At 40.5% G+C, this 26,815-nt stretch overlaps 1 protein-coding gene across 7 annotated transcripts in view; it reads right to left on the bottom strand.

Annotated features, from left to right (window-relative positions):
• Nucleotides 1–26,815, bottom strand: part of SOX1 (SRY-box transcription factor 1) — a 121,717-nt gene that overhangs the window by 19,801 nt on the left and 75,101 nt on the right. For 5 of the 7 annotated variants that reach the window (XR_015698184.1, XR_015698185.1, XR_015698186.1 and 2 more), the window contains 2 exons: nucleotides 24,808–24,933; nucleotides 18,083–18,439 (listed from right to left, as the gene is read on the bottom strand). The gene's annotated coding sequence lies outside the window, so the exon portion shown is untranslated. Of the gene's footprint in view, nucleotides 1–7,363; nucleotides 7,567–18,082; nucleotides 18,440–24,807; nucleotides 24,934–26,815 lie in introns of those variants that run through there. The other 2 variants (XM_087726276.1, XM_087726275.1) reach the window with 2 other exon arrangements.

The raw sequence follows: 26,815 nt of genomic DNA, 5'->3' as shown, positions 1-26,815 counted from the left end.
CCCTTTGTGGGGAAGGTTGTTGAGAAGGTGGTGGCCTTACAGCTTCAGCGTACCTTGGAGGAAGCTAACTATCTTGACCCCTTCCAGTCTGGCTTCAGGCCCGGTTACAGCACTGAAACCGCTTTGGTCGCATTGACCGATGATCTCTGGAGAGCCAGAGATGGAGGCTACGCGTCCATCCTGGTTCTCCTCGACCTCTCAGCGGCTTTCGATACCATCGACCATGGTATCCTTCTGCGACGACTGCGGGAGGTGGGGGTGGGCGGCACTGTTTTACAGTGGTTCTCCTCCTACCTCTCGGACAGGTCGCAGTCGGTGTTGGTGGGGAGGGAGAGATCGTCCCCGAGGCCCCTAACCTATGGGGTGCCGCAGGGCTCGGTTCTGTCCCCCCTGCTATTTAACATATACATGAAACCGCTGGGCGAGATCATTCGGAGGCACGGGATTAAGTACCACCAATATGCGGACGATACGCAGTTGTATCTGTCCGCCCCGTGCCAACTCAATGAAGCGGTGGACGTGATGAACCGGGGCCTTGAGGCTGTTAAAGACTGGATGAGAGCTAACAAACTGGTGCTCAACCCGGAAAAGACCGAGTGGCTGTTGTGTTTTCCTCCCCAAAATTCGGCTAACGTTCCATCAATCAGGCTGGGGGGGCAAAATTTATACCCCTCAGACAGGGTCCGCAACTTGGGAGTCCTCCTGGATCCACAGCTGAGTTTTGACCACCACTTGTCGGCTGTGACCAGGGGGGCATTTGCCCAGGTTCGCCTGGTGCGCCAGTTGCGGCCCTACCTGAACCGGGAGGCTCTCACAACAGTCACTCGAGCCCTTGTGATCTCTAGGCTGGAATAATGCAATGTGCTCTACATGGGGCTGCCCTTGAAGAGCATCCGGCGACTTCAGCTAGTTCAGAACGCGGCCGCGCGAGTGATCATGGGCGCACCATGGTTCGCCCATATAACACCAATCCTCCGTGAGCTGCGCTGGCTACCTGTTGATCGTCGGGTGCACTTCAAGGTCTTACTTACCACCTATAAAGCGCTCCATGGTAGTGGATCTGACTATTTGAGAGACCGCCTCCTGCCAATTACCTCCCTGCGTCCCATCAGATCGCACAGAGTAGGCCTCCTCCGAATTCCATCCGCCAGTCAGTGCCGACTGGCGACTACGCGGAGGAGAGCCTTCTCAGTTGCAGCTCCGACACTATGGAACAACCTCCCCGTGGAGATCCGTACCCTCACCACAGTCCAGGCCTTCCGCACAGCCCTCAAGATCTGGCTATCCCGTCAGGCCTGGGGATAGGATTACTCTCACCCCGCCCGAATGTTGAGTGAATGTTGTGTTTTTATGGATAATTTTCTTTTATTCACGATTCTTTTTTCTTTTTAAGTCTTGTCTTGCACTCCCTTCCCCTCATTGTTGTAAGCCGCCCTGAGTCCCCTCAGGGAAAAGGGCGGCATATAAATCCTCAATAAAATCCTAAAAAAAAAAAAAACTACTTTTCCGCTAATATTTGTGATAGAACAATCTGCCTCTAGGTACAATGTTGTAGTTAATGAAGGGGATTGTGGCTGAAGCTTAAAATTTGAATCTACTAGATAAATCCACATATTTTAAACTGGGATCCTCCCCAAACACAAAGAAAACATGGAGACATGATTTTAAGAACAAAATCAGTCCTTGGGGTAAATTGGTGTTTCTCAACCTTTGCCAGAATTCTGGAAGTTGAAGTCTACACATCTTAAAGTGGTGAAGACTGAGAAACACTGAAATAGAGGAACAAGACTTTTCCCACAGTCTATTTCCACTTAACTTCCTGTATTTAATTAACTGTAATTAACTTTGGTGTAATGGTTAAGACATCAGGCTACAAATCTGGAGACTCTGCGTTCTAGTCCCAACTTATGCACAAAGCCAGCTTGGGTGACCTTGAGCCATTCACTTTCTCTCAGCCCCAGGAAGGATGCATTGGCAAACCATTTCTGAACAACTTTATCAAGAATACAGCAGGGACTGGTCCAGGCAAAATTCCAAATTCCAAATTTAATGAATTTATATGCCGCCCAATCCCAAAGGACTCGGCAATCGCCGAGAATCAGACACAACTGAACAGAAGAAGAAAAAATGTGAAAGAAGGACAAAGATAAGTGATAAAGATTCAATATTTGGTATTCATTTGCTTGTTGTCATAACACTCCTGTATGTTTTATACAGAAAGTCAAGATTTAAACACACAATCTACCACCCAGTAGCAGTGCAAATCTCAAATTTCCTGTCCAAAATATGAGAAACTTTTGATAAATTAAATACTAAACTGTTTTTGCCAATAGTTCTCCTCTTCCAAATGAAAAGAAATATCCCTTCCTTTATTCCTGTTTAGTTAACTTTTTCTGCAGCAATAATTTGATGCTAGAACCATTTGGATTATCCACTTAGGCCAGAGATGTTCAATTTTTAGGGTCTCTTCTTTCAGTTTTGGATGCCCTGCTGGAATCACACTCTCAAATTAGGCAAAGCTAGGCCAGAAGTCAGTTGAGTCGGGACAAAAATGAAATGTTATTCTACTCATACATGATTTTAAGATTGCTTATGTTTTTAATATTTTACAACATTTTAGGTAATCTAGGATCCACACCCATGTTTTGGGGTATTCTGCATGTGTCAGATTTCAGCCAAAAAGTGTTTTATATTTTCTGCATCATTCTGATCCTTTGGAATTGTGTTCCTCTTCAGGTTTCAAAGAAAGAAACAAAGCCTTAATGAGACGTGAATAGAAAACCTAAAGAGTTTGCTTTGCCACTGTGTAGACATTGCACAATAACTTATAGTAATTTAAATTTAATCATTATCTTGCATTTGTAGGGTACTTCAAAAGTTTAGCTGATAGTTAATTTAAGATTGCAGACTTCGATCACAATACAGTAATTAGACAGAATTAAGGTAAAAATAGAAAGAAAATGAATCACAGAATACAATGCATAGTATTTTTCCCACACAGTCCTTTGTGGCGGTGTTACAGTGTTTGTATTCTCATGAAAGAACGACATTTTGATTATAAATACCTCTGTTCAGAAAGTACTTTTGGGATATGTTGGTGAGCTTTGGCTTCCAGCTTACTGCACCCGTTGCAATGTGTTTCACTGCATTTATTGTACAAGAAGCAGAACAGTAAATCTTCCAGAGTCTTTAAGAAAATTATATTCTGGCCTTGCCTACCAGCTACTGTGCTAAGTTCCAGGTCAGAATGTTTATTTCAAATCCCTGCTTTTCACTGCATGGTTTTTTTCCTCCCAACTCTCTGAGCGTCAATTTTCCCAGTAAGCAGTGAAAATAATGACAGCCTATTTCATAACAACAAAATAAGGAAGAACCTGTTATAGGGCTGGAAGAACTTTTTACCATGACTGGATAAAAACATTGAATGGAATGATGATGTGGTAAAGGGATAAGGATAGTTTTTGAATGCTGAGGGTGGGGGAAGCAAAACAAAATGAAACAAAAGTAAAATCTATTCCCTTCAGTTGTTGAGACAAGCAGGTTTATTCATCTTCATTTACACTGTCTTTAGGGTGCGCTCGGTTCTATCTACAGACATTAAAAGTTATTCTCCAATTCTTAAAAGAAACTGTTTAAAAATGGAGCAGGAAGCAACCTTATAGCAGAGAGAGAGGGGGGGAGGGAGGGAGGTATAACTAGAAATAACTTTTACTTTCAAAGTAAATAACTCCTTTGTAATTACAGGAGTTATTATTATTGGGATTTTCCATCAAGACACCCAGGAACCATTTATCTGTTCTGTACATTTATAAACTCCTATGGAACCAAGAGAAGAAAACTACAGGAAGCAAGGAATATGGGAGGAATATATATATATATTTAAAGTCACAACCCCTGGTATGCCCAAATATGGGAGGAAGGTCACACTTCCACTCTCTGTCTTCGGCTCGTCACAAGAGACCATTCAGACAGAAACCCAATATTTTTTACTGTTGCCCTTGGCAAAGATTGTAACAGGGAATGAAAATTAGCTTCCATTTTCCAAGATTCAAGTTTAGGTTCTTTCCCCAATTGCTGAGAACTAGTGATCAAATCAGTATGGGGATATCTGCAAAGTTAGTTATTTCTAGATATTCTAGCAAAGGGTATCTGAGTGCTATAAAGTAATTTTGATTTGGTTTTTTCTTATTTATTCGCAGATTTAGCCAGAAACAAGTCACACTGAATTTTGTGAGATTTTGTTTTTCTCCTTTGATGGCACATGAAATTGCAACCCCGGCTATTTGTCAAATGGTGAGCATTTTAATAATTCATTGCTGTTGTAGGTTTGTTTTTAGTATGCACAATAGATTATGTAGCACATGAGTTTTGACACTCCTCTTTCACACATGGCACACCAAGGGTGAAATAAAGTATCTGCCCAAAGGACATACATAGAATGAGTTGTTGGGAAGTAGGGGCAAGGTTTCTGATTTTATCAGTCTTGGAAAGTAATATTCAGATACTTGCCATATGGAATCCAGGTTAGTTCCAGCAACCTGATCTCATCTGCCAGAAATGGAAAAAGATAAATAAATGGGTTGGTTGTGGTGTTGGTGGATAGATCATGGGGAAGGGTTGCATAGATCCATTCTGCAATTAGTAGAAGTAGCAGGGGAGAGGCCATTTGGTGTAGTAGTTAAGGCACCAAGCTAGAAACCTTGAGGCCTTAGGCACAAAGCCAGCTGGGTGGTCTTAGGCCAGGCCCTCTCTCTCAGCTCTAGAAAGGAGCAGGCAATGGCAAGCCACTTCTGAAAATCCTTGCCAAAAAAATTGCAGGGATTAGTTCTGGCAGTTGCCTGGAATTAAAAACTGATTTGAAGACACACACACACACACACACACACACACACACAAAAGGAACAAATCAATAGCATCCCTGTAAGATTTGTTCATTTGCTTGTTTATTAAACTTTTATACCATCCAACTCCCAGAAACTCTGGGTAGTTTACAATTTAAAAAACACAGGGAGCAATTAAACAATACAGTAACAAAAACATAATAAGCATATGAGTGATCAACACTGATTCTTACTGGAAAACTAAATCTTGATAGTATTTGGGAACATAAATTTTTGAAATTTGGAACATGGCTCACTAACTGAGTGGAATGTTCAAGTTGGCAGATAATACTTTAGAAGGATTTTAGTGGCAGATTTAAATGCTGATCACAAACATCCTGCATATTTACAAAGAATTATATTCTTTTGATGATCTTGATTAGTAATAAGTGAGATTGTTTTATATAGAAAAGAGGGCAAGTAAATCATGGAAATTTTAAACAACATTTTGAGGAAAAAAATACCATAGACAAATCAGTTATAATTCTGCCCAAAACTATGTATGCAGTTGCTTAAAGCTATCCTGCAATAGAAGACATTATTTTTGTAAATTTGTTAATATAACTCATATCTCAAAGTAATACCATTCCACCTTAACTTTAGATGTATTTGGTAGTAGTAGGCTAAACATGAATCGGAAATATTTTGTTGTATTATTTTTAAAATATAAGAAAAATCAGAGGAAAGATTTTGTATTTTAGAGTAAACTTTTATGTTTGGTTGAAATCTTTATGTTAGAAAATAGTTGAAAAGTGGAAGGAAATATATTTATTTAGAGGGTTTGATTTGAATGGTATAAGCAATCTGATCAATTGTATAACACTTGTGGTCATAGAACATTCTCTTTCTATGAATGAATTAATCAGATATATTTTTGTTCAAGAACAGTATGTGAAATTTTGATTCTGTACTAGTTAGTTTCTTTTTCTTTCTAGACGCATATATGCACACATTTTAGTATTACACATATTATAAAGCTTCTGGATAAATTACCAATCTAATTTCAGTGTAATTATCAGCGAACAGTAAACTGTAGCTCAATTAAACAATCATTTGAGCTTTTCAACTCATATCCTGTAACCCTTTATATTTATTCATGATGTATTAGAGCTGGCTGATGAACAGTAAAGTGCATAAGGTAGGCAGACATCTTGCTTAAACACAGAGATCGACAATCTGATGCATATCTTCCATAAGCCTTGGACAAAATGAACCATGATGAGGGTTTGTGAAAGATGTACTCCAAAGTGTTGATAAGGAGCCTGGTTGCTTTCCCCTATTTTCTTGGGCAATCTTGTAACCCAAATGAATGACAAAAACCACAAGACTAATAAGGCAAATAAATTTAAAGAAAATAGTTGGACAATTGTCTGTAATTGTTCCCCTCAATAAACCTTTCATCTCAGTTTTAAAGAAAATGAATGAATATTTTTAAGGAAATGCTCTTAACCTGTCTTCAGCTTCTTCTTCTTTTATTTTTATCTCTTTTTTTCCCCAAGCTCCTTCTTAGTTTGTATGGCAGGGCGAAGAGATAAAACCCTTGAAAATGTCTTATATTTAGTATTTATTCTTTCATCAAGGAAGCATGGGCCAAAAGCAATAAATAGATACTTCTGTCTGACTATTTTCCCATTTATTTTTTTGGCAACAGAGACAATTGATTTCTGCTTATATTTGCACACCCACAGTTCAAATCAGTTAAACCTGAAAATGATACATGATAGATGCCAGCCTCCCACTTTATTCTGTCTTTAAAGTAAGGATTTGAGGGAGGGGATAACCTATAATTGTAACCCACAGTCAATTACATATTCTTAAGGCTAATTAGAATAAGGCTTATAAAGATTTATAACATGATATAGGACTGTAGCAACCTAAAAACCCTTTTAAGATAATTAAAGCTACTGATAGCCCATCCTTTTTTCAACCTCCTTTTGAAGAGCCCACGCCTTTAACACTTAGTCTGAGTGATTTAAAAGATTCAAAGAATTTCTATATAAAATGTATTTTCTGTTCAAATAGTAAACACACAGAGACACATACGGACACAATCGGCTTTTAAAAATCCAGAGAAGTCAGGGCCAAGGGAAAAAAGAACTAATTCTTTAAAAACATCATTGCAGTCAACTTAGCTTAGCCCTTTGCTAAGTATTTTTATTGTAGACACTCTTTATACAATAAGTTAAACCACATGGAAATTGAAAATAGGAGAAGATATGTTCTTCTACTCTTTTTACTCATTATTAGGAGAAGAAAAAATTTGCTCAGGAGAATACCAAAATCAAATGGTCTAATTTTTGTATCTCTCCACCGTATAGATGGGCAAAATATGCAGTTCCAGAGTTTAGGTCAAAGTTTATTTATTTTTATTTATTTATTTTGTCACGCATATATTAGACTAGATATATATACACATGCAGAAACATGATTTTGGCTACACGAAATGGATATGAATAAAAAACAGGGATGGTAGGCACGTTGGTGCGCTTATGCATGCCCCTTACAGACCTCTTAGGAATGGAGTGAGTTTGACAGTAGACAGTCTAAAGTTAAAGTTTTGGGGATTTGGGGAAGAAACCACAAAGCCAGGTAGTGCATTGCAGGCATTGACCACTCTGTTACCTATTTCCTGCAGTCGGGTTTGGAGCATTTGGAGTTTGGAGTGGAGTTTGGTGTCCACTGGAATCTGGAGAAGGGAACAATAATGAGGTCATGGAGAGAGTCTGATTATCTTCAGCTCAAAATTAGGTTGTGTGCGGGATAGAGCTGCATTGCAGCCCCAGAAAACATAGCAATATAACAGATGAGATGGGCTGGAGAGGATACCATCAGGCAACTTTACATAATAACATGTACAATATAACTAAGGTAAGAGGTAATGGATGGAGAGGCCTAGAAACTCAGGCCAATCAATGCCTGTTCCATCTGTGTCAGATACCTTGTCTAATATTTGCCTAATATTTCCAGAGTTTAGATGGCCTTATTTTTGTGACTAGTTGTCTTTTGTGAAGTTGTCTTAAGCATTGCTTTGTTGGAAAGCAAGTCTTTTATAGAAGAAAATTGGCTTAAAGGAATGTATTGGCTTAAAGAGGAGGAATACATAAGAACAGAGGCATTCAACAAAGCAGAAAATGTTAGGGATAAAGGTGTTTAAACATGTTTAAGAGCCAGTTGTGCTGGGTTAAAGGATCTCATCTTTAGATATAAAACATACTTTAAAATAAGGAACTTAAATATATGCAGTGGGGAAGAATCATCCAGAAAGGAAAAGCAGGGTCATTCCGTCCAGTTTTTATACTTCAAATTTCCTACAAGAACTTTTCACTATTGCAGTTGGCAGAATTATATCCATAACAATTACTTTGCTTTAAAAAGAATATGTTACTGTTTCTTAAGGGAAACTAATATTAAAAAGGCTATGTTTCATATTCTGAATGAGATTGTGCTTCCTTTGAAATATGAGGTACAGAGGCCAGTGTTTTGCAGGAATGACTTTTTGTTCCCCTTCAAACACCCCAGAATATGGCCAATTTTGAGTTTCCTACATCACTTAGTCAGTTACTCTGGTTTGTAAGAATAGATATACTACAACTTATTCCTCTTCTTTTGTGGTCCTTTAATCATGGCTCAAGTCTTCCTATAATTTGAAACCAATTATAAAGTTTGGTTTCAAATTCTGGTTCACAGCAACTAGAAAAAGTAGTTGCTATTGGGTATGAATGTACTCTTCCCTGAGATTTGACTGGCCCTGGCACTATTAGCCTTCAGGGAGGCCTTAATGATACACTATTTCTTTCCGCATTGGGGTGAGATTTTAAAGAGGCTCATCCCTTAAGATGTGTTGTATTGTTGTTAAATTGTTATTTATAAACTTCTGTTTATAATTCTTGGAGGGACACTTTTGCTTGTTGGACAGCCATATAAATCATATGAATAAATAGTAATTTAGCTTTAGGAATGCTTCCAATGTTGACTAACATGCAATCTCAAGAAGAAGGAGAAGTATGATCCTGTGCAATATGTGAACACAGTTTTTACACTGGACCGTCTTGGAAGAAATACAAAAATAGTTTTATTGTTCAAGCTAGAGATTAATTTCACAATTGGCCTTTGAAGCAGCCAGGTTAAAGCAAAGTAGTGCCTGGAGTGAGGATAAAAACTAAAATGGATCTGATTGAAATTAAATAATCAATATTTAATGAAGAATACAGTTCACCATTTTAAGATCATTAGGGTCAACACCAAATCAAAGCAATTGGTTGTATAATCCTACATATTAAGTATTGCTCTATAGCCAAAATAAAAAGCCTTGAGGGACCATTTTCTTAAAAATCTTTTGATGTGGCCAAATCTGTACCTCTATTGAAATGTGAAGTGATGCCGGGTAGTTGCATTTCTATTTTTGCAGTCCCACATTCCAGGGATGAAGAAATCTGGAGTCAGTGCTGGACAGATGAACCCTTTCATCCCCTCCTTCCATTACCTTGAAAATCCAATTTGCACAGCAATTAAGGTTAAGAAAAAAAAGGCTCATTTATATTAATAGGACCTTTAGAAAAATCACTAATTGCCACATTGGGTGGTACTAAGGAAGGGAAGTTGCTGGTTGAAACAAGGTTCTATAGGCTGCTTTTCCTTGATGAAAGCATTGTTTCCTTATTATTGTGTATACTCACAGAGACTTGGGGGTTAAATGATGTGGTATACGAATCTCAATGCCTGGCTTAAGGCACTCTACTGTACGTTCTAGAACTGGAAGCTTGGATATGGCATGCCGTCTTATTTGTATGTAAATAAGTTGTTTTGCTTTTTACAGGTTTTAAATTCCTTTTTTTCCTATTACATGTGCAGTTGCTTTGTGCTGGGGGAAAAATCATGAAATTAAATTTTACCAACCTAAGAAATTTTAATAAGATGTTTAAATACTATATAATTCTAGTCTCAGATTGTAACCAGTGTTAAGGCAAGGTTATTTTTGTTATCTTTAAAAAAACAACGCTGTGATTAATTTGAGAACAGCAGGAAAAAGTTTTCCTGGAATGCCGAGAAAATATAGAGAATAAATGCTTACAAGAAGCAAATAGTTATTGAGAGGGAGGAAACAGTATTAGGTGCTGCTCTATCTAATGGATTTTGTGACAAGAGATTTACTAAGTACTCAGTTCAGTAACTGCCTTAGTAAATCTATCTATCTAGTGCAATACTAATTTCATTCTTCCAAAGTCTCAGCCAGATATCTATTTTTGAAGTCCTTTGTAGCCCTGACTTCAGTTAATAAGACTTGTCCTGGAAAAGAAGAACCATTTCTATCTGCAAAGCTTAGTTTTGAGAACTAAAACCGGAAGGATGATCACAAGAGCTGCCTAAAAGAAAGGAAAGCAAATTTGAGCTGTTTTTGTATTTCAGTTTAGCAGTGCAATCTTTGGCATAGAATGAATTTATTCCAAAGTATTTATAGGAATGCAATTTAAAAGTATTTATAAACTACCAAGCAAAGTATTCCTCATACCCCAGAACTCCAATTTAACCTGATTTACAATAACTTTTGTAATGCTGAACCTTCTGTCTTTTATTTCCTATCACATCTCCCCTCTGTCTTTCTCCTACTCTCTGCAAGGAAGGATACCTTTATGATTCTGATGCAAAAAACCTTAGCCTTTGAAAGGTGGAATGTTTTGTTTTGTGTGTGCCTTTGAGTCACTCTTGACTTTTGGCATCAACAATGTTTTTTATTGGCCCCTTAAAGATATTTACAATAGAATGGACTATCATCCATTTCATCAGAGCTCTAGTTCAAGAACATAGCTTACTCCTCTCTCACTGAATGATGTTCCAGTCATCCAATGACCTACACACACAAAAATATGATAATTAGTTACACTAATGCAAAATTCCTGATTGCTTTCACAAGGGATGGATTAGTAATTGGTAAGCAGTTGTTGCTAAGCACTTTGTCAGTTTCATTTTGCTACAGAACTTTCATATTGCTTAGAACTGGGTTTCAGAGTTGAAAATCCCAGGTTTAGTGGTTATTTCCCAATCTACCCTGGGTTTTCAAGGATATATTTACAGTACATGACTCTGCAAGTTAAATGCCCAATCCGGAGATACCAGCTAATGATAATGTCAGTCTAGATTAAGGCAAGATTAAGAGTGCATTTGGTGGGGGGGGGGGGAGAGAAAGAGAAGGTTCGGGAAGTAAATTTTGAAGATTACTTTAGCTTCCTATAGCAGCTTTAACTGATGGTGTGCAGGTGATTGGCTTGCTTGTTTCTGATGCTTATTATGATCCAGAGGGCTACTACCACCCTGGGCTCACCTCACTAGTCATTGTAGCTGCTGGACTGCTTGCATTGCTGACCATATAGTAGCAACCGGTGGTCTGTGCCTGCAGCATCGCTGCAGTTGCCTTGGCTTTGCACTGTGCAAGACAATGGGAACCACTGTTCTCCCCTTCTTTGCCATTCCAACCTATTTGCATAGACTGTTCTGCCTGATTGAGCAGCTTGGGCTTTCCAAGGGACACCCCACCCCCATTGTTCCCACATCATTTGGAGATGGCAGAGATGACAAGATTCAGGTGAGAGATGATGTGGGTGATTTGCTCACACATCCTGCCCAAGCCAGACACTCTAAGGAGCTGATCTGAGCAACGGGGAGCATGGCCAGGGAAAAGGAAGGGGGTGGGGGGAAGGAAAACTGTTCTGTCCTAGTTTTTTTAAATAGGAATTACTCCGGATCCAAGGTTCTGTGATCTCTATCACAAAGTCACAAATGTTTAATTCCAGCTAGATGATAGTACAGAGCACTACAAATATTTTTAATTCATAATTTCTCACCTTCTTACATGTCTCTTCTTACAACTGACCAAGAAAATATGGATGACTCAAAGAGTAGATGGAATCTTATGAAATCGTGACCGGCTATGTTCCCTTAGAGAAGAGTGTCTATTATTCAGATAATATTCCGATAATAACCCTCACCCCAAAAGCCATTCATCTTCTTGAGTCCAAGAAAGTAAAGCTTTGATTAATTCCTTACAAAGACTCTTTCTCCTGCTTGATTCTTAGGAGACTAAACTTTGAAAGATTAAGTTTAGGGGGTTAAGCACTGGAGCAGATTGAATTGGTGACCAAGGAAAAAACAGTACGGTGAGAATTTGGAGTTTTTAAAACCGTTCCATTTTCATTGATGTCTGGCTAGCTCTCAGAAGTTTGCAATGGAGGTTGCCCTACATTTTGTTAAATATTGATACTTTTTTATTTTAAAAAAATTAAAAGCAAACAAGGGAGTTCTTTATCCCCGGAAGAATCCTCCACTCTCTTCCCGTCTCCAGGGAAAATTTTGCGAGCTGGCTTGTTAGAAGAGGCAGAGGCTGGCTTAGCTCAACAGGCACTCGCCCAAGATGGAGCTGATTTGGCACTTTCTCTTTGACTTCGTAAAACGAAGACCAAGCGTTGGAGATCCGAGATTATTGTATTCCCACCCTCGCCTCTCCTGTCTGCCCCTTCCCTCCCTCCACCCGGGTCTTACGTACTTTTTGCATTTCTTTAAATGTAAGTACAGACAGACAGACATTTCCTGAAAAGAATTGGCCTAAGGCTCTAAGCAATCGGGATTATTCCGCGGCAGTTCTGGATTTCTGGCATTCGCGTCTCTTTACAGTGCAACCATCCCCTCTACTCGCCGCCTCCCCAGTCCCCCCCCTCAACATCTGCTTAGCCAGGAAGAAGGAAATAAATATGTGGCAGGACTCCAGCGATGCTGAGACCCAAAAGCCAGTGCCTTAATCCCACTGACGTCCACAATCAGCGGAAGGAAGGAAAAAGGGAAGGAAGGAGGGAGAAAGGAAGAGTTACAATTATTTATTTATAATTAAAGGCTCAATTCGGCCCACTGCTGAATCTCGGCTTCGAGGCAGAATGGCTGGAGCCATCACCTTGGCTTCCGAAGGTCTCCTGTCGGCATCTCCCGGAGATCGCCAAGGAACAATCGGATGAACCTGTTGAAGCTCGCGAAAAGCGGCGTTTAGATTCTGGCCACTGTGGTTTCCTGGACCGCCCTCCGCGTTCCTTCGGAAGTGGGCCATGTTCCCGCCAGGGGAGCAACTATAGGATCGGAAGGGAGCGGAGATCTATAGGGTCGCTATTTGAAAGATTGGTCTGGATTGCGCAATCCCGCAAAAAAACAGGCCCACTCCCTTACTTTGGGGAGTGAAGGACGATGAAAAGAAGAAAAAAATGGGCACTCTGGCTCTGAAGCTCCCTGTGGCTGGCATTCCAGACGACCACATAGCTGCTTCAGTTGAGACTACAACACCCCCCCCCCCCCAAAAAAAAGGGTCGCCTCCAGATAGCCTGGACCTGGTTGCGATAGGCCGCTTTGGAAAGGTGCGGAGTCCAACTGGTAGCATCTGCCTGGGATGGGTGCTCAGCTGGCTCTCACTTTCCAGGCTGCCGTTGGTTACACGCCCCTCCTTTCGCCCGTTCCTTGCCCTTTGGGTCTTTGGTGCTCCCTACTCCGGGGTGAAGAATACGGAGAGAACCGAACAGGCTCCAGAACGGGTTTAATCTCCTTCCCAGTGTTTACTGATCGTTCAAGAGGCGCTTATCTCGATGAATATATAACGATTAATACAACCGCAGGTTTCCAGATAAGTGATTGTGATGGAGATTGTTGGCGAGAAAATAGACAATTATCCGCTGTTAGCTTTATATAAAGATCGCATTAACTTGAATTAGTTATCAGACAAAAGAACATCCGAAAGCTGCACCTTGTCTTCCAGGCAACCGATCTTGGGGACAGATCCTGGCCAGGCGTTTCTGAGCCGGCGAGGGTGGCTGACCGAGCGGGAGGGATGCTGGGGCTGGGGGGCAAAAGGCCCTGGGGATGTGGTTCAGGGAAGGAATGGGGAACTTTTGGTTGACTCCCCGGTCGGCCCTGTAGAGCTCGGTTGCTTCCACTGCGCTGTTCCTGACGGGAAAGAATCACCCTTCCCCCCCCCCCGGTTAGGATTTAATTTATTATTTAATAGGAGCGAAAATGTCCTGTTGGGGAGGGGAGGGGAAGGACGCGCGCTCGATCCCGAGGAATTCTTAGGGCTTCCACTCACCGCCCCCCTGTTCCCCCGCCGAGAAAGAGGGGAGGACAAGCCCAGTTAGGGAGAGGCCCCCATTGGGTCGCCAAACAATTGTCCGCCCTTTCATCCCCCGCGGAGGTGAGCCGAAGTCTTGGAAGCTCGTGGGGCTTCCAGGGAGTGCGGGAGGGAATGAGGGTGCACAAGCGCTCGCGGTTCCTTCCGCGTCAAGCAATTATGTGCCCCCCCAACCTCCCTCTATTTTAAACTGCTGCCGTGGAAGTTCAAAACAGAAGGGTGGGGGGGAATCGAACCACTCCAGTGACGGGGGAGGAAAAGTGCTTTGGCGGGCGTTGCTGCTGGAGATGCGAATTGGCTGCCGCCCAGGAGCTGGCGAGAGTCAGACGCTGGGCCTTGGGCTCCTTCCCAAGAGAGGGCCCATCCGGTGCGGGAGGGGGGCGCTCCTTGCCGCTTGCCAAGAGAGCTCCCCCCGCAAACCTCTCGCTGGGCTCTCTCCCAGGGCCTCTCCGTGCGCTGCGGCGCTTTCTGGATCCCCGCTGAAAGGAGCGGCTAATGACCCCCCGTTCCCAAGGCAGGCAGGCCGGCCTCGGCTCTGTGTGGTCCAGGCCTTCCTTTTCCCAGCTCGCCCCTCTCGGCGGTCGGGCGAAGGGGCTCCCTCGGCTCGTTTGCACCTGCGTCGCTTCTGGCTCCTTCAGGAATGCGCTGAAGCTTGTAATCAGCTTTGTGAAGCCATTGAGCGCCCGGCCGAGGGAAACTTCCAAGGCTCACGGAGGACAGGCCGGTTGAATGAGAGTCAGCATGGGGCGCCTCTCCAAGGCCCGGCGCTGCCAAATTCCAACAGAGCCCCGCACAATCGCTCCACACAAGCGGGGACGCGTCCCCGCCCTGAGAAAAGAAAAGCGAAAATGCCAGTCGCAGAGGTTGGCCATTTGTTCCCAGATTAGGGGCGAAACTCGGGAGGCTGCTCGGCCGGATTAACCACCCAGCTATCTATTTCTCATCTACCCATCCAGCAAGCAGCGGAGGCTCCTCTTTGAGTGTCGACTGGGCAGAGGATTTGTGTGTGTGTGTGTGTGTGTGTGTGTGTGTGTGTGTGAGAGAGAGAGAGAGAGAGAGAGAGAGAGAGAGAGAGAGAGAGAGAGGTAGGCTGTGGTGCTTGATTAAGAAAGGTAGTCTCAATATTATAAGCAACTCTGAAGAAAAATTCCTTTAAAACGCAAAACTATTACTTGCGACCAATTTATTTTTTGCAGAATATGATTAGGATCGATGGTACTACAATATTTCAAAACTGTATGAAAATTGTAGCGGAAAGGAAGGGGGGACAGCGTGGGGGGTGGGGAGCGGAGAACAGCACCAGTTAAACCTGGATAAAACTTTTGCATCCCAACACTTTTTTCCTTTTATCTCACCGGGGCTCGGTGCAAGCGAGATGCCCCCAATCTGAGTGAGAATTGGGAGGGGGGTTCCAAGTCCTTCTTTTGTTAGAGCCGAGTTGCATGAGAAAGGCGGCCACCAAAGAGGACAAAGACTTGGGAAAGATGCAACTGTGGCAAGAGCAGGCAACGGCTGGTCATGGGGTGTTTCGTCTCTTTCATCATCAGGCCCTAGAAAGGCCTGGTGAAGTGTTGCCCCAGAGCCCCGCGAAAATCCGAGGATTTTTGTTTTGGCTCGCATTTGGTTTGTAGGAGGCCGGAGTGAAAGGGATTCGTTCGCCTTCTGTGATTTACTAACTCGCCGATTCCACAGAAAACGAGGCGGGACCGTGGTTCGTTTCGAGACAGCTTGACTTACTGGCATCCTGATTGGTTCCTAAGGGGGACATTTGCACTCAGGTTTTATGGCAAGAGTTCTTAGGTTGGGCATCCCTCTGGGAAATAATTAATTTACCTTTTAGGGAACAACACTACTAGGCCAACAAAGTTTAAGGCTGTAACACCAACTTCCCTTTCAGCGTGAATCCCTTATTTACGTGGAAAACTTAAGTCGTTCTAAAAACTTTACGGCATCCAAAAAGGGCCCGCACGGTCGCTCCTTTGGGGCGAGGTATTGCATGTAATCGGCATCCTTTGCAGGCAAAGCGGGTTGCTGGAGAGCCAGATCTTAGATCGGACATTTAAGCGCGGCTGCTGGGATTTGGGGCCCGACAGGGTGGTGGCGCGTCACGGTGCAGCTGAGTTGGGTGCCCCAAGGACATGGTAGCAGCGGCCCAACTCGCTCCCTTGGCTGGGACTAAAGAGTTAGCGCCAGCGCTTTAGCTCGGCCTTTTTCAAACGTCCTCTCTCCCCCCACCGCTTTTTCCGTGCCCACCTTTAGATGTGCGGGGACTACAGCTTTCAAAATCCTCAGCCACTCAACATAGGAATTCGGGGAGCTGAAATGCCACGCAAGTAGAATGGGCCTCGTGGACAAGGCGCCTGGCCTGGCCCTGCCACACTTCGTGAGGTCGGTCTAAAACAGTGGTTCCCAACGTGGGGCCCACGCCCCACGAGGGCAATTTGAACTTTGTTTAAATCGAGCTAATGGCCTTTTAGGTTTCCTCCGCATGAGTAGAGTTCACTTTTTGAGTAAAGTAAGAATTATGGGGGAAGGGGGATCAGGATTTTAAAGAGGCTTAGGTGGGGCATGGCCAAAGAAGGGTTGGGAACCAGTGGTCTACAAACAAGTGAGGAGACCCAGTCCGCTTTCACTGGCTTGTGTCCCCATGCTGAAGGGGCGTTAGAGTCCGCCTCTTCGATCGTGCAGGGTGGGGCCCGCTTCCTTTATGGGCGTCTCTGATTTACCGCTATTCCCTATCCTAAATTCTTTATTGTGTGTGTGTGGGGGGTCTACTTTCGCAACGTTCAAAGGAGTTCAGAATGATCTCCCCGCAATTAAAAGAAGAAAGAAAAAGCGATAAATAAAACCCCGCGTTATCTTTTCATCCTCAAAACGGTGGTGAGTCGCACCAGCCAGTTGTCCCATTTAGCGTCTGGTCGTTTAGATCTGGTCCCTGAGGCCGAACTTTTCCCGGCCGGAGAAGCAGTCGGCAGCGCCACTCAGCCCCTCGGCAAAGTTTCCTTTGTTCCTGGCTCTTAATGAGGCCGCGAGCGAAGGCGTCTTACGCACCTGACTCAGCCTCCATCCTCCGCCGCACCTGCTTCTTTCCCGGCTCCCATTGCGCTTGGCTTCCGACCGCTGGCGGGACTGAAAGACCCGTCCCGCAGCCAGCTCTGCATCCCCCCCACAATCCGTCTCAATTGTTAAAATCTGGAAGAAACCACCCCCCAGTAAGCCTTCCCGTACAGACACGTTCTGTTTAATGACTGGCGAACGAAAGGCCTGCGCTCCAAGTCTGCGACACTTTACACTTTTAATGTTGATTCCACGGGGGACGTGAGATTTAACGAGTTGGTAGTTGTGATCCAAAAGCAGCGAAGGAAATGTTACCTTGAAGTTTGAATGTAAAGAGATAAGTTTTACTTTAAAGCTAAGGAGCATTCCAACTACTTTGCCACCTGAAACTCCAGTAGCTCTCCCATTCATTCCGACCTACAAAGGAACTGTTTCTTTTTGTCTCACCCTCCTCTATACAAATAAAGTTTTCTCTCCTACTTCCACACCTACCCACCACCATCACCACCACAACCCATCTTGCCTTCCTTGGAACTTGGGTGCTCTGTTTTCTGTTGGTTTGCTTCTTCCAACTATTCTCAGTGACAAGGCAGGAGGATATGCAGTAATTCAGAAATTAGTGAAATTTTATTCTTGGTGGGCGCATTGGATTAAGAGGCTGGGAGAGTGTGAAACAAGTCAACGTGTAATTGTATGATAAGGCTCTCACGAGGAATTTATTGGCCAAGTTGCTATTTCTATTCCTTCCTAATCTCGTTTAGCACATTCATTCTCTGCAATCTGTCTCCATAATCTTCTGTGACAGCATGGCAGCCAATAGAAGCATGCATGTTTGGAGAGAAGAGAAAATATGCAGAGGCGTGATAAACTGATGCTAATTATCCATATTTAGGACACCGAGTGCAGAAGATCAAGGTTTACAAATAACAAACTAGAGCCAATGATGATGACTTCCTCGTGTGGAATATATTGTAGGGGACAAGATAAGGCCTTCACATGCAAAAGAGATTTATTGGTCAAAGGGTTCACCTTCCACTTTTCCACTTTTATATAGCAGTAAATTATTTAGGCTAAATTCACCGGAACATTACTCTTTTATTTGGCAATGTGCCATGACTTGCTCCTTCTTTGTGTCCTTTCAATGCAAATCCTTGTAGTGTAACATCAGTTGATAAGAAACAAATAATTGAAGTAATGGGGAATTCCCTTTAAATTGTGCATTTAAGATAGTACAGCAATCATAATCTAATTGGAGGGAGGGGTTGAATCTGAAGGATAGAACAGAGAGACCTGAGGATGGATAAAATAGCCAAACTTGGCTATTCAGCCAAATTGGTGCCAGCATGATCTAAAAAGAAAAAGATGTGGGTTTCGTGTGACTTTTCAGTTTTTAAAACTTAAGTGGTTTTTCTCATCCATGTAAAAGAAAACAGGTAAACATTTAAATTTGGAAGTTATTGCATCCTTCCCGCCTTCTCTTTTCACAAATCAGCTGCCTCCAAGAAATATGGAGATTCAGTTTTTCAACATTTCTATTGTATGGTTGAGGGCTTATGAGGAGTAGTGATCTTAGTACTTTGCAATAATTGTGTCATACATTTTTCTGCCAAATGCTTTGGCAACTAGAGAAGAGGGCTGATTCGGAATGGTTTATGGGATTGGATAGGGAAAAGTTACTTCTTCCCCAAATGGTAATATTTTTCCACATATTTATGTGGCATTTATTTTAATTTTTTACCTTTCTTTGCTTTTTCAAATACTTCCATCTCTATAGCTTTTGATTTTCACACCACCCCTTGTATTTGAAATTTCTGTAAAGATCTTTTAGTTTATTGCATATAAGCAATATGCCCTTGGCATATAGAAATAGATTCAATTCACACACAGGAAATTTATGTCAGTTAATTTGGAAGACAGAGAGCAGCAAGGGAGTTAAGAGGTTGGCATCATCTCCAACCATTTTGGAGTCTGCAGTTTTGGCTCTCCAAAATATTTTCTTAAGCTTAGACTGCAACCTCAGTGTTGATACGATTTAATAACATGAGCTATTTGTGTATCTTTACCCAAGGCAAGCAAGCGCGCACGCGCGCACACACACACACACACACACACACCAGCAGCCCACAGTTTTGTGGACGACACAATCTTTGTTTAAAATCTGTTCCAAATTGGGGGATTTGGAAAGTCTTCTTGAGATACATTTCAATTTAGGAAATTAAGATCTTTGAGGAATTCTCAAGAATTCTCACTGTTCAGGCTGCAATGCTGTTTAATTTTAAACTGTATGTGTTTATTTGTATTTCCATTGGTACGAAAGAAGTGGAAAAGGAATATTTGTTTCAATCAAGCCTTTATGGTTTCTGGTTTCTCCTAGAAACCATACTATTATCCTAAATTGACTATTTTTGGGGTGTTCTCAAATGCATCATAGCAATATTGGAAATCTAATTGAGAAATCACAGAAAAACTCTCATTTTTGCCCTAACGAAGAAAGAAATGATGCTCAGAACCAAACCCTTAACATTAAATAGTACTTGAGATCAAAATTAGATCAATCAAAATTTGTGTGATCAATAATTAGAAAATTATTTGAGTTCTAAATTATAATAACTAAAAGATATGATTATTAGGAAGTATTTCTCAAATGTTTTTCATTTCCTGGAGTTCTAGCCAAATGGAAGTTATGGCAGTTGAAGCCCCAAATTTCTGAAATTTAGAGAACAAAAGACCTGTAAAATTCTCCAAAAAATTTTTATGACAGTGGATCCTGGTGAATAGCTTTACTTTAGATAGACATTCAAAATAAGACTTCTGGAATCTTAGGAATAGAAAAAATGATGGTAGTATTTATTTAAAAAGTAGTGATAGCTTTTCTGCATGTGTGAGTGCAGAATGCAATGTAGTGGAAGCAGTGTTGACTTCTGATATTCTGGATTAAGCAGAAGATCAAAGAAATATCTTTTTTATTACTCAACAACCAAAGAATGAGGTAAATTTGGGTAAATACCAAAGAATTTGCAGAAGTAAGGAGGAACTGGCATTTTTCGGTATGCCTAGAGAATTTTGTTCTAAGGTATCTGTGTAAGATCTTGAGAGAGCTGGGTTTTGTTACTTCTGCTGCATTCAGCTCCTTTCATCACATTGTGCAACATGATGCCCAGAGCCATATTTGTCTCATTCATACAGCATTCTGCTCCACCTACTCTTTATGTGTGGCCACCTGTGCTCATCCTGACTACAGAAAACTATGTTCATTCACTCTCTCTGGAATCATGGAGGAGAGAATAGAGATGATACTGACATTCCTTCATTTTAAAAGATAGGAAATATCCAAGCATAATCAGAAAATCAAAGCTCACTATAAAATGATTTCTCTCACATTTCATTCATTACTGTGTTATGAAAAATGTAGTTTCTGCTCATTTTCTGACACCTGCGGTTCAGTATTTCTGGTAGCAACAGGTTGGGGAAGGCTTCCTGTTTGCCTGTTATTGGGAGGGGAAGTTCTTTAAGAGTTTCCACAAGGCTGAAAACGGGACATCCAACATAATTGAAAATGAATGAATTGCTTTCACTTGTTTGTTCAATCATTCAGTTCTGCCCTTCCTAAAAGTTGTATGTGAGGGAGGTAGTATGAATTACTTACATAGTTAGGAAATTTTAGTCTGAACAAATTAATTACAAATAAAACCCTACTAACTCTACATGTATTTCATCTCTGGTGACATCCTTGGGTCTGGAGATCACAACCTCTAGCATTCCTGGGCAGTGAGTTGAGAAAGTGGGGAGCATAATAATTTCAGCTCGGCAAATCACTTCACTACAATCCCTTTGTGTTAGAAAGGTAGAAAGTCTCACTGAATTCCATGGCACCCTAATTCTTGTTTGTGTGTACAATCTGAAAATTGCTTAATTAAAACTATTAAAGTGAGACCATATACTCACTCACCTGAGTGTAAATGCAACACAGACTTTTAAGAAGATACCTATAAAATAGCATTACTAATCTCACTGACAATTGAATAAAAGATTTATGGAAAAGTTAAAAGCACCTGATCATGAAAAAGTCTATGTGGGGAAGCACAGAGTATTAGACTATTTTGTTTACAATCATGCTGCAGAGTCTGAAAATATGGCACATAAACCACACATTGGCTCTTAGACCACCTTGTAATTTACCTACCAAGCAAATAGATCAGCAGATAATGCTGTTAATATGGCATTGCACTACATCTTTCAACATCTTGAATCTCCCAACTATTTATGCAAGGGTTCTTTTTGTAGACATCAGCTCTGCATTCAATACCATCATTCCAGACATTCTTCTCACTAAACTGACTCAGCTAGTTGTGCCTGACCACACTTGTAAAGTGGATTATAAGCTTTCTAACAGATAGGAAGCAGCAGGTGAAGCTAGGCAAAATCACATTGGATACTTGTACAATTAGCATAGGTGCCTCCCCAGGGCTGTATGCTCTCTCCATTACTCTTTTCTCTCTCTACCAACGAGTGTACCTCAAAGGCTCCCTCTGTAAAAATACTGAAGATTAAACAACAGTAATTGATTTCATTCGAGATGATGATGAATCTGCATACAGACAGGAAGTTGAACAACTGGCCCTGTTGTTTGTCCTGTAACAATCTTGAACTAAACATACTCAAAACTGTACAAATGATAGTAGATTTTAGGAGAGGATCTCCTATTCTACCTCCTCTTACAATATTAGACAACACAGTATCAACAGTAGAGACCTTCAAGATTCTGAGTTCTATAATCTCCCAAGACTTGAAATGGACACCTGAACATCAAAAACATTGTTACAAAAGCACAACAAAGAATGTTCTTTCTGCACCATCTCAGAAAACTCTGGACTGCCTAAGAAGTTGCATATAGGTCTACAAAGGAATTATTGAGTCTGTCATTGTACTTCTATGCCTGGTTTGGCACAGCAACCAACTAGGACGGACACCAATTTCAACGGGTAGTTAGGACTGCAGAAAAAACAATTGCAACCAGCTTGCCTTCTATTGAGGACCTGTGAAAATATCTACAGACCACTCACATCCTGGACATAAACTGTTTCAACTTCCTCCCCATCAACTTCTTCCCTGCATGCCAAAACAACTAGACACAAATAATTTCCCCCCATGCCATTACTCTGCTAAACAACTATGTCTTGTTTTGCATTGTCTGCAAAACAATGTCTTATCCCCTCGGTCAGGGGTGTTAAACTAGCAGCCACTCAGGCCCGATGTGTCACACACTAGCCACACTCTCTCTCACACACACCCTGGTTTAGCAAAGAGGAAAAAAGTTGAGGCATGTCATGTAAAGACAATCCCTGCCCTAGGATATCAAACCATGTAGTAGGGTTGTATTGTTATTACTCTTCTAATCTTTCCTATTACTTATTCCTTTACCATCTTATGATTATCACTTTGTTATTTATATCTTATGATTTATGTTAGTTGCTTTTGTTTAGTATCTTATGACTATCATTGAGTGTTGTATCTTATGGTTTATGATGATTGTATTATGATTATGAACATGTTTTATAATTGTGTTATGATCATGATCATGAACTATCACTTGTTGCTTGCATGTACACTGAGAGCTTATGCACCAGAGAAAAATTCCAATCACACTTGGCCAATAAAAATTATATTCTACTCTAATTTCAACAGAATTTAATGTTTCCTGCAAATGATAATCATAGTTAATTCTTGTTGACTGCTAAAATGGATTTAAAAGAAATTTTGTGTGATAAAGAGATCCAATAAGATTCATCCCACAATATCTTTCCAGTGCTTTTTCAAGAAAATTATTCATGCTTACTATAAGAATTTTATGCAATACTGATGACATTCCTTTATACATGCTGTTAATTGTTTTAATGGTTAAGTCCTAGATAGTATTTGATACAAGGATAAATTTTATGCTAAATCTTATTCATTTGTTTAGATGATGTACAGTATAGATGTTCTGAGTCACAGTTGTCATAATTACTACACTTTCTTGAAATGAAGAGCTATTGTCTTATTTAATAGACTTGTGTCTACTCTTCAAAGTCAAGTTGGTTTTTCTCAATTTTATACTAACAATACTCCTATTAGCCAGATTAGATGAATACATAGTGATTAATTGGTCCAATGAATTTCATGGTTAACTGTAGATTTGGAATTGGGGTTTTCATGTGCTAGGTTTGTAACCTAATCGCAAACTAGTATCTCAAATCAGTTTAAATTCAATTATGTCTATACTGAATACTTCAGTTAAAATATTTATAGTTTTTTTTTAAATCAAAGTATTCATATAGGCTTTTGAATTAGCTCCCAAACAATTTTAAAAAACTGATCTAAATCAATAGGACACATTCTTTTCTTTTCACCTGATGAAAAAATTATATATTTCAATTCTGGCATTTGCAGCTAGAATCAAATAATATTTTTATTTTAAACACAGAAGAACTACCCAGTCTCTACAGTGCTCAGGGGATTAATGGTCTTGAGTCAGCATGCGGCAGATTTCTGTTCTCTAATCAAGTATAACTGCATCTTCCCTTTGAACTCAGATGTACTAAATTGTGCACTCCTATCTTGTAATAAAAGGGGGCAAGTTCACAATCATTTGAAAACTATATCAGGATGATAAACATTAAGCTATCGCTGATTTAATAATGTAACTGATAGTCTCCTCCCCAGCCATTGTTAAATCTTCAGGTACTTCGAGATATGAGGTGCTGAATAATCTGAATTTGTTTTTTTTTTCATACTTTAAAAGATTTCTCAATTCAAAGGGTTATCAAGTCTTGAAATCCCATTGAAATCAATAGGGCAATTAAAGCCATCTTTGAAAGGAACAATTTTAAGCTCACACCAGAAACATAATTTTTGATATTCATGCATTTAGTGCCAATCACAAAGAACTACTTATGTTCACCATATAACTTCCATCAACTGTTTGGACTAAAAGCTGCTGTAGAGTTTGTGTTGATATAACTAATGAAGGTAAAGTTCCTTTTAAGGTGATTAGAATGTTGATGACTAATTGCACATGCAGGTTATTTTTTTGGTGCTTGAATTAAATGAGATACTGCTATAAACCCTACAGATATGTAACAACCTTACATTCTCCTTCTACCATCTCAGGTTCTAATAATAAGGCTGACTTGTTAGGAGTTTCTTTGTACACTGTATTGTACAATAATAGGATTAGCACTAACTTTCTCCTAAAAATTCCTGAGGCCTGAAGTTGGATTATAGTTTCCTCTACAGTATAATAGGGAGCAATAATTCTCAGGATAGTAGCCTTGTTAAATTGTACCACTATTTACTTTAATATTAAGACCAAATTTGGAAATACCAATTATTGCAGAAAGGACTAGTATTTGATTTTTTGAGGTTAGCAACCACCAAATCTAATCACATAACTTTTTATACTAATTATTATCTGTAATAATTCAGGGACTGATCTATGATATATCTACATACACATATTTTCTTTAAGCAGCGATTCTTAACTGACAGACTGAACATATTACTTTGTGAACAGAGAAGGTAATAAATTGATTTAATAAATAAATAAACATCAAAATGCCTCTGGACATTAAGTGATTTTAGTAACAGCTTCCAAACTGTATTTAGTAATCCTTTATATCCCTGTTTTATTTAGCCAAGTTAATGAGATATCTCTGATACAAGACAATAATTACTCACCTGTGGCTTTGGCATTATACCAACCAACCTCTTCCTCTTCTCAAGTTCTTGGGAACAACTTTGGCTGTTCATTGTTGCTCTTTGTCCCCTTTCCCAATTTTTCTCAGAAAGGGATTTATCCTGAGGCTGTGAGGATTTGGATAAGGGGAGAAAAGAGACTTAATAGTCTTGCCAGGCTGCTTTAGGAAAGTTGTTTATATGTAATTAAAGGCAACACACCTTCTTTCCCAGGCTCCCCATCCCAACTATCACTGTCCTTCACAGTTCTGTATTTTAGTTTCAGATCTATAGTGGTCAGCCCTCAATGGAACCATAGAATGTCTGTGTACTCAGTATTATGAAAATCAGAAATGCCTTAGAGCTGCTTGTTCAATTTTTGTTTCTTTTCCTGGATTTACACACACACACACACACACACACACACACACACACACACACACACACACACACCATCTTTAAATAATCATTTGATAAAAGTTTTGACATCAGTTTCCTTTACATATGTATAATGGGGTCTCTCTTAAGGAGTAAATTTCTATTTCTATTAGATGAAGAATTGCTGTGGAGCTCATATTTTGGCAAAAGGATTTTCACCTGTGAAGACACATTCACATTATATTTTAATTTTGCAAACTTCCAATATTAAATAAACATATAAGAAATAACTTCTAGTTATTTTAATGGATAATAATTTCCTTATTTGCCTCAGCAAGTATTTCTTAATAAGAGATGAGAATTAAAGAATGAGAATCAAACAGGTAATGATTGACTTAGCTAACTTCATCTCTCCTTTAATTAAAATTTCATTTTCTGGTCCCATGTGATATGTCTACACTTCTATTTCCAGAGGTTCTTTAAAATGGGAAAATTTCATTTTTCCCTTAAATTTAATTACTCTAGTAAACAAGAACTTCAAAGTACTTGGAACAAATACAATAGAGAGAGAGATTGTAATGAGCTGGCAGATTTCCTAAGGTGGAAGAATAGACTGTGCCACTTTTATATTTCAGGTGGGTGTTCTGGTGTCACACTGTTGCTGTTGTTAAATACTTGGCTATGTGAAAAACAAAAGAAAGCAAAGCAAAGCAAAGCAAAGCAAAACAAAACAACAAAAAAGAACCCTATATGTAAATAGCATAGGTGATTACAAGGTTTCTCCCCGGTGTCCCGAACTCCCCCACAGACATCTGAAGTAGTCTACTCCACTCCACTGTTACTTCTCAAGAGGCCACCATCTCATTTTGCTGCAGGAATAGGCTAGGTCTTCTTACAGTATAAGATTAGCATCTCTAATAATCTATTCCCACTTTTCTTCCATGGCAATTGTCTTTTTCTTGCAATGAAACCCGAGGATGTTATTTATATATGTAATATTTGAATAACCAACACCTTGTTATTTCCTTTCTTGAGCACAAGCCACCATGGATGGGAAAGGAGAAAGGAAGTTCCTCGGCGCATATTTTTTTCCCATAGGAAAAATTAAGAAAGATGAGGTTTTGTTATTAATATTCATATCATTGGAATTTGATCTATTCCTGATTTCTTAGTTCCACCATAAAAAAGCAGAAAATTTGAATAGTATGGGGCACATTCTGTATTTTCTTCAGATTTGCTATAGTGAAATGGTGGTTAAAAAAAAAAAAGCAACTAGTGTTGCATAAGCTTGGAAAGGGGTCACAAGAACAGCTGCCAACACCAGCCCCTATCCAGCACGGGCTACAATTGAGAGCCAGCCGACATATCCTACCTGGCTCCTACATGGCGTCAAGAACAATGATGGTGTTTGCTTGGCTTGAAAAGGGGGGGGGGGAGTGCCCAAGAGGTCTTCTTTGCACATCCTTCGGCAAAGACTTAATTGCCTCAGCAAGCCTCCACAGACTGTGCTTTTGCTGTAGATGGTGATGGCTTTTGGTACCATGTAAAAAGTTGCAGTTTCATTGTCTAATGCAGGGGTCCGCAAACTTGGCAACTTTAAGACTTGTGGACTTCAACTCCCAGAACGCTCCAG

Source organism: Thamnophis sirtalis, unplaced genomic scaffold (genome assembly GCF_051295495.1).
Source record: "Thamnophis sirtalis isolate CommonGarterSnake01/CBP01778 unplaced genomic scaffold, rThaSir2_p1.2 scaffold_12, whole genome shotgun sequence".
NCBI classification, from domain to species: domain Eukaryota; kingdom Metazoa; phylum Chordata; class Lepidosauria; order Squamata; family Natricidae; genus Thamnophis; species Thamnophis sirtalis.
This window is presented reverse-complemented; position numbering and strand designations above follow the sequence as displayed.